General features: G+C 42.4%; 1 protein-coding gene across 1 annotated transcript in view; it reads right to left on the reverse strand.

Annotated features, from left to right (window-relative positions):
- Positions 1–12,519, reverse strand: part of LOC139393229 (protein FAM3C-like) — an 823,321-nt gene that overhangs the window by 278,645 nt on the left and 532,157 nt on the right. The window lies entirely within an intron of this gene.

Here is a 12,519-nt window from a genome sequence, read left to right on the forward strand (position 1 = left end):
ACATCTCAGGGAAAGGCAAATAGAAATGCCATGATCACAACTCTGATGTAACTGCATCACAGTTACACCGTAAAAAATCTAGCTGTTTCAACTAACTATTTTTAAGTAACTGGTTCCACAGCGTTATTTTTGTTCACTCAACTTTTCAGTCCAAGTTTTACCTGAACAACAAAAAAATTACTTGGCCCAAACTTAGCTCCAACTTGAGAAAAATGATGTGTTTGCTCAACTAGAATTATACTATACATATCTGACATGATAATTTAGACAGTCATTTTTATTCAAACATGTCCTCACCAACACTTTCTTGGTTCATGGTCGCCTGAGCTTCCTGCTAATCCAACATGTCTGTGTCAATTATCAATGAATCTGACTATTGGCTCATCATTGATTTTATTGACTTCTTTAAACAGGTTTAGTTTGTTGTCTAATGTTGCTGGGTTATATTACTCTGTTTTAACGGTACTCCTTAATCACTATGATCAATACAATCATTTTCTTAAGTGTACTTTTAACAGAGTTGAGATTTACTTTGACATGCTAAGGGTAGAAATACAGGGGAAATCAGTTATTGTCTCAGACATGGTGCCGTAGCAGGAAGTTTGGAATGCTGTGAACCAAGCGGTTGTGAGTTCAATTCCCAGGTGAGGATGTGTTGAATAATAATGATTGTGTACATGGACAATGTAATCATGTACATCAAAAAAGGTGAGATGAAAGCACTGTGTGTAATAGGTCCACAGCCTTGTTTTAGGTAAGATGTCCAAGTAATCATTTCTGGTTGAATGAACATATGAGACAATTTGAGCAAAAACATCATTATAATGTAATTATAAATGTTTACCTACAATTTCTCATGTTGGAGCTAAGTTTGGGCCAACTAAAAATGATAAGTTCAGGTAACACTTTGACCAAAAAATTGAGCAAACAAAAAAAGCCTGTGGAACCAGTTACTAAATAATATTTAGTTAATTAAAACAACTAGATATTATTTGTATTTTTTTTTACAGTGATACATGTTTGGACTGTGTGTATGTTTGTGATGATGTACAGTCGATTGTTTTTGTTCATCTTACCATCAGAATGATTGAAGTTGAATCAATGACTCATAAGAACTCATTCATTCAAGCATATAGTATACCCTCTAAAGTGGTAAGATCTTCAGAGGATCCAACTAAAGGATTCTAATGTTTGTGGAATTGCCTGTATGGGTGGGCTTGTGCCTTCTCCTGTGTTTGTGTTTGTGTGTCATAATGCTCATAAGCCGTTTATAACCTGCCATTGACAGGAAGTGTGCATCCCAAATAAGTAGGGAATAGGGTCATGGCCTAACACTATTTCAGACCAGAGCCCATAATAGGGGGCCATTTTAGACAGGACGTATGTGTCTCTGGGGGGAAATGTGACAGTCTGGGCTCTGGGGATAATTTGTCTGTGGACTGGTTAATGCGACCTTATTGGCTGAATGACATCTCTGACATCTTTTTCATTGGGCCGCTGACAGCTCGTCATCCTGCTGGCTCTGGGCTAATGGCTTTGGTTGGCAGATCTGCTGAGAGAGAATAGATTAGGGAGGATTCTCTCTCTCTCTGCATTAGTGTTCATTCGCTCTTCTCTGTGGGAAGCTGTCAGTCACAGCACTACTTCCTGTGCTCTCAATGGGTGTGCCTTAAAATGTCAATCCTTTGCTTCCACCAACCTGGTTTCCTTAAGGACCTTGGATCGAACTCCAATGTGCTTTGAAAGGAATTGAGGAAACAAGGACAGAGGAAGCAAGGGTTTGTAAACACAGACCATGTTTCCACGTCACAGCGATGGTAGAGGTGCAGCTGGACCACAGTATGTGCACTAACTCCCGTTGCATTCAATTTTGCTCCATTTCCATGCTTATGGACACAATCTGTGTCCATTTCTATGGTTATGGACACAATCCGTGTCCGTTTCTATGGTTACCAACTCACCATCCCTGTAAATTTCTATAGTTGCTGCAACCTTGTTCATTTCCGTGGTTACAGTTTAAAGTCCCTCTCCATTTCCATGGTTATAGTTATGATTGCCCATTTCTGTGATGACAACTCAATTTCACATCCCATCTTCATGGTAATGGCTACCGTATATCTGTTCATCATATCTGTCCGTTCCAAGCCATGGCCAGAAAGCTTTGACCGAGCCCAGTCAAAAATCCCCACCCCTATGTCTTTATATCTGTTATTGGACACTACTTTCTATGAACCAATGTACTGGCCATGCAATTTAAGTAGCATTTTTGTAAATAGTATTCTGAGCAGTTGAGGCTCCTCAGAGGAGGAAGGGGAGGACCACCCCCCACCCCCCAGTGAAATGTCAAAATAATAAAAATATGTGAAACACTAAAAAAGTTATCCTTTTTAGATAAAACTATACTAAACATATTCATATGTCACCAAATAATGAATTAAAACACACTGTTTTTCAATGTTCATAGTAACTTCAACAGTACTCTCTGGTATAGCACCATGGTGTAGCCAGCTAGCTTCTGTCCTCCTCTGGGTACATTGGCTGCTGTACAAACTCATAAAAGACACACCCTTGTCCACTTACCCTCGCCTTTGGGGGAGTCCCCGTCACCATCTTGGAGGACAGTCCAAATGATTAGTCAAGCAAGGAAGTTTGCAACGTAAGCCCCTCAGCCCTCATTTTTAGTCCAGTTTGAGAGTGTACAATTATGTTCACTCCAGAGCCTGAAACTCCCCATAATTACATTTGAGACAATTGTGCATCCGCTAAGAAAAGTCAGTGAAAACTTAAAAACAACATCAATGGAGAAGTCAAAATACAAGGCTAAGTAAAAATGAATGCAAATAAGTTAGAAATTGTGCTACTAAGGCACATGAAGGCAAAAACACATCTCGTAAAAAGTAAAAAAAAAGTTTGTTTGGTTATCTTTTGGAAATTGTAGAAATAAAACATTTTCCTTCTTCAGAAGTTCCAGCTAGGCAGGCTAACAGTAGTTAGCTAATTATTTTGCTAAGTATCATACAGTAGGCGTATATTAAAAATGATATATTTAATATAAGTAGACATGCACTCATAATTGACTGTAGCGCATATAAAGCACCCACAAGCTACTGGTAGCTGAAAACACAATCATTGCAAGATGACCGAGTGCCGAATTTCCTGGCAAGGTGGTCCATTTAAAAATAATTCCTTCCTCCCTCGCCCCTTGCCCTGCAAATGTATACAGTAATCGTCAGAAATTATGATACGTCATCAGAAGTGTCCACTTAATTTGAGGGCTGAGGGGATAGGGTGTCTTTTTACAAAACCTAGGAGGCTTGTAGGCTTCACCCCCTTCCATGGACCTACATGGTAATTATGACCACTTCTGGAGGATGACCTCCAACCAATCAAAGCTTTTTCAGTTAGAACTGACATGTTGTCCATTCAATCACAGGATTAGGATCAGAGAATTAACCTAGTGTGTTGTATTTGGATTGTGCCGCAAATCATTGTGGGCACGGTTATGTGTTGAGAAGTTTGGTGTAATTATTGGAAAGAGATTTGAAAAATTAGATTTGAGCATATTTTTTGGGGATATATCAAAATACAGGAGACTGAGGAAGTCGATTATAAATAGTTTTCTTGGTTTTATAACTTAATTTGTGTGTCCAGTTGGAAAGAGATTGAAAAATTATATTTGAGCATTTGTTTTTATATATCAAATTATAGGAGACTAAGGAGGTCAATTATAAATAGTTTTCTTGTTTTTATAACTTTAGTTTTGTGTCCAGTTAGTGCAATTTATTTCAAGTTGCCTTCCTGACTTCAGTAGCAAGTAGCAGAAGTTAGCTAGCTAAATTACCAGCTTGAGTGTGCAGTTTTCACTGACAACACTACCGCTAATGTTGTTGACTTTTTGTAGAAGAACCCCGTTCATTGTCTGGGGTAGACGGAAAAGGTGCAAATTAAAACCGAACGTTGACCTCTGCCAGAGATCAGTTTCATGAAGAAGGATAAAAAGGTGAGGGCGTTCAATACCAACTGGTATCAAAAGTATAGCTGGTTAACAGGGAGCCTTTCATCAAGTCGCCTATATTGCTGGCTGTAATATTCATATGTGTAAACATACTGAATTATAATTGGATGCATTTTACCGCCGTATCATACTGTGTTATGATTGGTTAAGACCACCCAGATGGCTAGGTCATGGTCAGTTGATCATGGTTGGAGATAAGTGAACATGCAAGTTGTAGCTAGTGTTAGGGTTGCGTCAATCGAATCTGGTATCAGGATAAGTATAACACTGAGTCACCGATTGTATACTATGTATTTTTTATTAGCTAAGCAATAAGTGGTAAATGCAATTTTCGTATATACGGGCTCTGTGTCCCACCTCGCAGGGCAAACAGAGAACTGACTTGTTTCTGACAAAGATATTATAATATACTGACAGAAGTAGTTCCTGCTTCCGAGCCGGCCTGTCAGAGTAGAGATGGGGCGTGGTTTAAACTCACCCAGCCTATCGTTGATTGTTGGCGCACGAGCTGGTCCCAGCCTCCTAAGCGCTTCAGCGGTCAGTCGTTGTAGTTGTGTAGAATATCTATGCGCTCACACACTCACTACAGTTATCTCACACCTGGCTCCTGTTATCTAACAAAATACAGTTTGTTCCCGCAACACTACGTTCTGAATGTGCCCCCACAACTCATTGCACAGTTACTGTCTTCATGTTATTCTGTATTTTTCCATCACGAGAAAGGCCCATGGTCCTGAAACTGTTAACAATGTCTCAAGTCAGCTATGTTGCATAACACATACACCCACACAAGCCAACAGCAGATAATATTCCATCGCATATGATATGGTAACGGGCTATAGTGCATAACACACAATCCTCACAATAGCTAATAAGGATCTACGTTAAGAAATATCCTGTACTACTGCATTTTATTATTTTGTACAAAGCGTGCAAAACAAGACATGGTGTCAGAGTAAAAGGTCTTACAAGATGGATTTTTCTGGAGTTCCTTCACCTCGAATGGACTGGGAGTCTACAAACTTTCCCTATGTATGGCGTAAGTACAAACAGCATGTGGAGCTAATGTTCACGGGTCCTCTGAAGGACAGAGGAGAAAAGGGAAAATGCAGCTACCTGCTCCTCTGGATCGGTGAAAAAGGGAGAGATGTATACAACACATGAACACTTACCGAGGCTGAATCAAAGGTACTGATAACATACTACGATTGTTTTGAAGCATATGTTGTGCCTAAGACCAATACGATATTCGCTAGGTACAAATTCCATGAAAAAGTACAGGGAGCTAGCGAGTCTTCTGAACAGTTTGTGACAGAGCTGCGTCTGCTTGTGAAAGACTGTCATTATGCAAACAAGTATTGTATATGGAATGCACTCACCGCGAGTGAGAGAGAAACTTTTGAATGTTGGGTCTGAGTTAACGCTGGACAAAGCTATCGACATAGCCAGATCTCACAAGCTAGCACAGGCTCAGATGAAAAGCATTTCGCCCGGCAGCACGAGCGCATCACGTGAACAAGCAGTCAGGCAGACATCAAAGCACACCACCGGTGCACAGAGAGCGCGTTTTAGAACAGAGGGAGACATAACTCCAAAACAGAGCGACACAGACTCAAAACGCCCCAAAACATGTGGATACAAAGTGCATGGCGAACAAGGAAATTGCCCAGCTAAAGGCAAACAGTGTACTAAATGTGGTAAATGGAATTACTTTGCAAAAGTTTACAGAGCTTACCGTGGAAAAACAGTACACACAGTGAGTGAAGATGAAATGTCAATCAAAGAGTCAAACGCTGATGAACTGTTTATTGATTCAGTGACACAGAAAAGTCAAATATCAGAGACAGAGCAAGCCTTTGCTGACATTGAGATAGGAACACAAGGCACAGAGCTACAGTTCAAACTAGACATTGGTGCACAAGTAAACATTCTTCCTCTGAATAAGTACGTACAGCCCACCACACGCAGACTGACTGGTTATGGTGGAACAGCACCCAGTAAAAGGCACATGCACTTTCAAATGCAAATACAAGGAAAGTGACATGATGTTGGACTTTTACATTGACACTAGAGCACCTACAGTGCTAGGTCTTAAAGCATGTTTAGACATTGACCTCATCAAGCTAGTTTTATCAGTGACAGCACCAGTAGAGGTAGAGGATTTACTGGAGGAGTTTGCTGATGTTTTTACAGGAATAGGATTATTCCCAGGAGAATGTACCATTCACCTTGACCCAGACGCAACCCCTGTGCTCTACCCACCGAGAAAGATTCCCCTTTCTCTCCGAGAAAGATTCCCCTTGCTCTCTGTGCCAGTCTGAAGAAAGAGTTGGAGAGTATGGAGCAATCTGACATAGTCACCAAGGTTACAGGACCGACTGATAAACGCATTAGTGGTGGTAGAGAAACCACGCACAGGCAAGCTCCGAGTGCGTGGTCTCGACCCAAGAGACTTGAACAGTACTGCATTTTATTATTTTGTACAAAGCGTGCAAAACAAAACACTGGCCTTGCCTGCTTTTTGGAAAGTCTGAGCCTTGGGAGAAAGAGGGGTACAGTTACCTGAAGAACATTGATTATTCAGCTAAACGGCAAAACAAAGCCGGGAGCATAAATGCCCACTTCAGATTCAAGATCCTGTGAAAAAGCCGCATCGATCCTGACGAAGGTCTGCGCATTCTAACTGCGCAACACGACAAGAAAGTAAGAAGAAACAGGGATGTTCTCAAGCGGTTTATCAACACCACTGTGTTTTTGGTCACGCAAGCATTGGCTTTTAGAGGACACATCGAGAGGAAAAGTTCCGCTAACAAGTGCAACAAACAAAGAGCTTGTAGTGGTAATTGCACGTTATGATGCTTTATGTTATGTTCTGTTAATTACTGATGTCCCCTTTAAGGATGGAGCACCCTTGGTCATGCGCAGTGTTGTTCTATGTTTTTCTGGTACTAACTCGTTTGAGTAAATGTGAAGCTCCAGTTCAATTGCTTGTCTTCAGAGTCTTTCTTCTTACATAAATAAGTACTAAGTGTTAAGACACTACAAAGGCGACGAGGATGATTACCTGCAGTGTGCATCACGAATACATATGGAGCTCGTAGGAAGATAGGAAGATTTTGACCCTGTAGCACAACAGCTAGCAAGCAGTGAAGACGAGGGGAGAGCTGACGAGAACGAGGCGGCAGATCAAAGACCCGTGGAGCCGGAGGTAAAGAGAATGGCTAGCATCGGGAAAATAGATGTGTTTGATGACACACAAGAAAACTGGGCAAGTTACATTGAACGACTTGAACGGTACTTCATTGCAAACGACATTGCTGATAACAAGAGAGTACCAGCGTTGTTGAGTTTAATTGGCCCAAAAACGTACAGTTTGCTAACAGATCTGACTGCCCCTCTGAAGCCCTCCAATAAAACATTCACAGAGATTGTGGAGATATTGCAAAATCCCCTATCACCTAAACCACTCCTCATCGCGGAACGTTTTTGTTTCCACAACAGAGATCAGAATGAGGGGGAGGGTGTTAGTACATATGTAGCAGAGTTGAAGAAACTGTCTGAACATTGCCAGTTTGGAGAGAACCTAAATGACACATTAAGGGATAGATTTGTTTGTGGACTGAAACATGAACACATTCAGAAACGTTTGCTCACAGAATCAGATCTCACGTTTGCAAAGGCTGTTGAAATTGCTGTGACAATGGAAATCGCGACTAAAGATGCAGTTGAGTTGCAAAGTAAAAGAATTACTGACCTTTCACAAACTTCTCTGCATAAGTTTTCACGCAGCTGACAGCGCCCCCGTGTGGCCGAGAAATGCAACAGATGTGACAGAGATGGTCACAGAGTAGAGGACTGCCGTTTTAAAGATGAAATTTGTCACAAATGCAGTAGAAGGGGGCACATTCAAAGAGCATGCAGAGTAAAATTCAGTCACAACAGGAAAACTGAAAAAAATTAAAGGGTCTGTGAATGCACTAGCAGAGAACAGTGGCAGTGATTCAGATGAACGATTAATTGGTACAATGGAGTTAAAAACAGTGACTTCTCTCAGCAGTAGCATAATATGAGTGACACCAGATATCGAAGGCAAACCCCTCAAAATGGAGCTGGACACAGGATCTGCAGTGTCTATAATTTCCACTACTGTCTACAATGAGCACTTGAAGGCTATCAAGCTGAAGAACACAAATGTGTTGCTGAAGACCTACTCAGGAGAGAGATTGAGCCCATTGGGGGCATTGCAGGTCAGAGTGCGGTATGGGGGGCAAACACAGCAGTTACAGCTGTATGTGGTGCCTGGAACTGGCCCCCCATTATTTGGCAGGGAATGGCTTTCAAAAATAAAGCTGAACTGGTGTGACTTGAAAATGCTCCACACGTTCCAGTCCAAAGAGAATGGCACAGACCAAACACTGGAACACTTGTGGAAGAAATACAACACAGTCTTCAGTGATCAGATGGGAACAGTAAAAGGCTTCACAGCCAAACTTGTACTGCGAGATGACGCAACCCCGAAATTCTGCAAAGCCAGATCTGTTCCATAATCCCTGAGTATCCTGACGAAAGTGGACAGAAGCGAATGGGCCACACCCATAGTTCCTATTGTGAAGAAAGACGGGTCTGTTAGAATGTGTGGGGACTTCAAGGTAACTGTGAATTCAATGTTGCATGTGGACCAATACCCCCTACCACGTCTGGATGACATCTTTGCTGCACTAGCTGGTGGGAAACACTTCAGTAAAATCGATCTGAAACAGGCTTACCTGCAGCTACCGGTTGAAGAGAGCTCCAAACAGTACCTGACAATAAACACACACAAAGGTCTATACAGGTATAACCACCTGGTTTTTGGCATTGCATCGGCCCCAGCCATTTGGCAACGAACTATTGACCAGATTTTGCAAGGAATCCCAGGAACCCAATGTATCCTGGATGACATGATCATAACAGGACACACCGACAAAGAGCACCTGGCTAACCTGGAAGAGGTCCTGAAAAGACTGAAAGAGTATGGTCTACAGGCAAACTTACAGAAGTGTGAGTTCTTCAAAGACAAGATTATCTTCTGTGGACATGAAATTGACTGCAATGGATTGCACAAAACACAGGACAAAATTGAGGCAGTGGTACAGGCACCACGACCACAAAAGATCACAGAAGTGAGATCTTTCACAGGACTGATCAATTACTACAGAAGATTCCTCCCAAACCTTTCAGCAGTACTCCAGCCTCTAAATCAGCCCCTGGAGGACAGATCAGTGTGAAAATGCATTTCTGGAGGCAAAACGGCTCATAACATCTGAACAGGTCCTGATGCATTACGACCCTGAAATGCCAGTGAAGTTGGCTTGTGATGCGTCCCCTTATGGCTTAAGGGCCGTTCTTTCACACACACTGAAAGATGGGTCAGAGAGGCCAGTTGCATTCGCGTCACGAACATTGAATGATGCAGAGAAAAACTATTCACAAATCAACAAAGAAGCACTGGCACTAGTGTGGGGCGCCAAGAAATTCCACCCATACCTATATGGCAAGTGTTTCACACTGGTTACAGATCACCAGCCGTTGCTTTCCATTTTCAGTCCAAAGAAAGGCATTCCGGCAATGACAGCAGCCAGGTTACAGCGATATTCCCTGTTCCTTGCCAGTCATATGTATGACATTGAGTTTAAGCCGTCATCCCTCCACACAAATGCAGATGGATTATCCAGACTGCCATGTACAAGAGAAAGACAAAGGAGGGTGGATGCAGTGGACATGTCCCATACCGCTCAGCTCGAGGCCCTACCGGTCACAAGCACAGTTATCAAACAGGAGACAAGGAAAGATGTGACCTTGTCAAAAGTGTACACCTACACCATGTCAGGATGGCCAGCTACTGGCAGAAAGGAGCTGACTCCGTATTTCCAGCGGAGAAACGAAATTACAACGTACCAAGGATGTTTGATGTGGGGAATGAGAGTCATGATACCCCAGAAATGCCAACATCTAGTATTGCAGCAACTACATGAAGGTCATGTTGGAATTGTCAAAATGAAGCTGCTCGCAAGGAGCCACTTCTGGTGGGCAGGTCTGGACCAACAGATAGAAAATATGGCGAAGAACTGTAGTGGATGTTTGGAAACCCTCCACATGCCTGCTCCTGTCCCAGTCCACCCATGGGAATGGCCCGCAGAGCCATGGCAGAGAATTCATGTGGACGACGCTGGTCCCTTTGAAAAGCACATGTTTCTTTCTATAGTTGATGCCCATTCCAAATGGCCAGAGGTGTTTTGCACTGACTCCTCCACCTCAGCTCAGACGATAGTGTCTCAGAACAACGTTTGCACGCTTTGGTTTGCCGCTGCAGCTGGTAAGTGACAACACGCAAGCATTTGTAAGTGATGAGTTTAAAAGATTCATGTCAGTAAATGGAATCCAACACTCAACCTCAGCTCCGTACCACCCTGCCACCAATGGGCTGGCAGAACGCTTTGTGCAAACCCTAAAGCAAGGACTCCGTGCAGCAAAATGAGACAAAGGGACTTTGCAAACAAAACTGGCCAAGTTCCTGGCCTCCTACCGAAACACCCCACATGCCACGACAAATGAAAGCCAAGCTGCACTGATGTTCGGGAGGCCTCTCCGCACACAGCTGGACATCATGAAGCCAAACAGGCCTAATGAAGTGCTGAACAAACAAGCCAAGATGCTCTCTGGTGGCCGGGAGCGCCATCTCCAAACAGGACAGGAAGTGATGGTGCGAGACTACAGAAGAGGAGGGAAATGGACAAGAGGGACCGTACACACACAAACGGGACCCAGAACTTACCAGGTTCAAGTGAGCCCAGACATAATGTGGCGGCATCACATTAACCAAATGCATTCCACGGAAAACAGCACAACAATCAAGAGAGAACAGACACAGAGAGATCCTGAGAGTGACACACAGGGAACTGTAGAGGACGGAGGGGCAGTAAAAGGACCCCAGGCTGAAAGAAGGGAACGTGTTGATGAAGGTGCTGCTATAGCAGAAGCTATAATGGAACAAGCACACACTGAGGATGTTCAAGAGCCTCCAGACAATCCGATGTGTTAGCAGCAAATGCTGCCGTTAACAGTTCCCATGTGATGTTTTACCTGACTGTCTGTACTGTATATTCAAGGGCGTATTGAAAGCTTTTAAAACATTTTTAACCAGGCACAGTTCAAAGCATGTGAGTGAAATTATAATCTTCACTTAAAGTCCCTGATCTCTTGTTTTTAAATTCAAGTAGCCCCCTAGTGTAGCCTTGAGGACTCCTATCTTTCTGTTCTCACTGTGTGTGTGTGTGTGTGTGTGTAACCTCTATAGATCTGGTTATTTGCCTAGCTTATTTAAAAAGTGAAACTGCCCTCAGCACTGTGTGTGTGTGAGAGAGAGAGGGTGTTTGTGTGTCTGACCTCTATCTGTAAATCCATATGCTTACCTCTTGTCTCCCATTTATTGAGTAAAGTTTGCCTAACAACTTTGAGTGTGTGTGTGTGTGTGTGTGTGTGTGTGTGTGTGTGTGTGTGTGTGTGTGTGTGTGTGTGTGTGTGTGTGTGTGTGTGTGTGTGTGTGTGTGACCTCTGTGAATCCATAATGCTCAGCACGGAGTTTATCTTATTTAAAGAGTGAAGGGGTCTGCAGGACTGGGGAACATTCTGAGATGAATTCAGCACAACCCAGAAACACATTGATTGAGATTGGTTTGGAGTACATTACCACGCAGACTGACAGTAACACGTTCGTCAGTTATTGGGAACATATTTAAATGCTAATTACATCAACATGTTTCACCCACCCCCATACACACCAATCTATATTCATAAGGAGAGATTGTATCTTGCATGGTTGCAACTAGAGGTCGACCGGTTATGATTTTTCAACGGCGATACCGATTATTGGAGGACCAAAAAAGCCGATACCGATTAATCGGCCGATTTATTTATTTATTTATTTATTTATTTATTTATTTGTAATAATGACAATTACAACAATACTGAATGAACACTTATTTTAACTTAATATAATACATCAATAAAATCATTTTAGCCTCAAGTAAATAATGAAACATGTTCAATTTGGTCTAAATAATGCAAAAACAAAGTGTTGGAGAAGAAAGTAAAAGTGCAATATGTGCCATGTAAGAAAGCTAACGTTTCAGTTCCTTGCTCAGAACATGAGAACATATGAAAGCTGGTGGATCCTTTTAACATGAGTCTTCAATATTCCAAAGTAAGAAGTTTTAGGTTGTAGTTATTATAGGAATTATAGGACTATTTCCCTCTATACCATTTGTATTCCATTAACCTTTGACAGTTGGATGTTCTTATAGGCACTTTAGTATTGCCAGTGTAACAGTATAGCTTCCCTCTCCTCGCTCCTCACTGGGCTCAAACCAGCAACACAACGACAACACCCACCATTGAAGCAGCGTTACCCATGCAGAGCAAGGGAAACAACTACTAGAAGGCTCAGAGCGAGTGACGTTTGAAAC

Source organism: Oncorhynchus clarkii, chromosome 33, assembly GCF_045791955.1.
Source record: "Oncorhynchus clarkii lewisi isolate Uvic-CL-2024 chromosome 33, UVic_Ocla_1.0, whole genome shotgun sequence".
Lineage (NCBI taxonomy): Eukaryota > Metazoa > Chordata > Actinopteri > Salmoniformes > Salmonidae > Oncorhynchus > Oncorhynchus clarkii.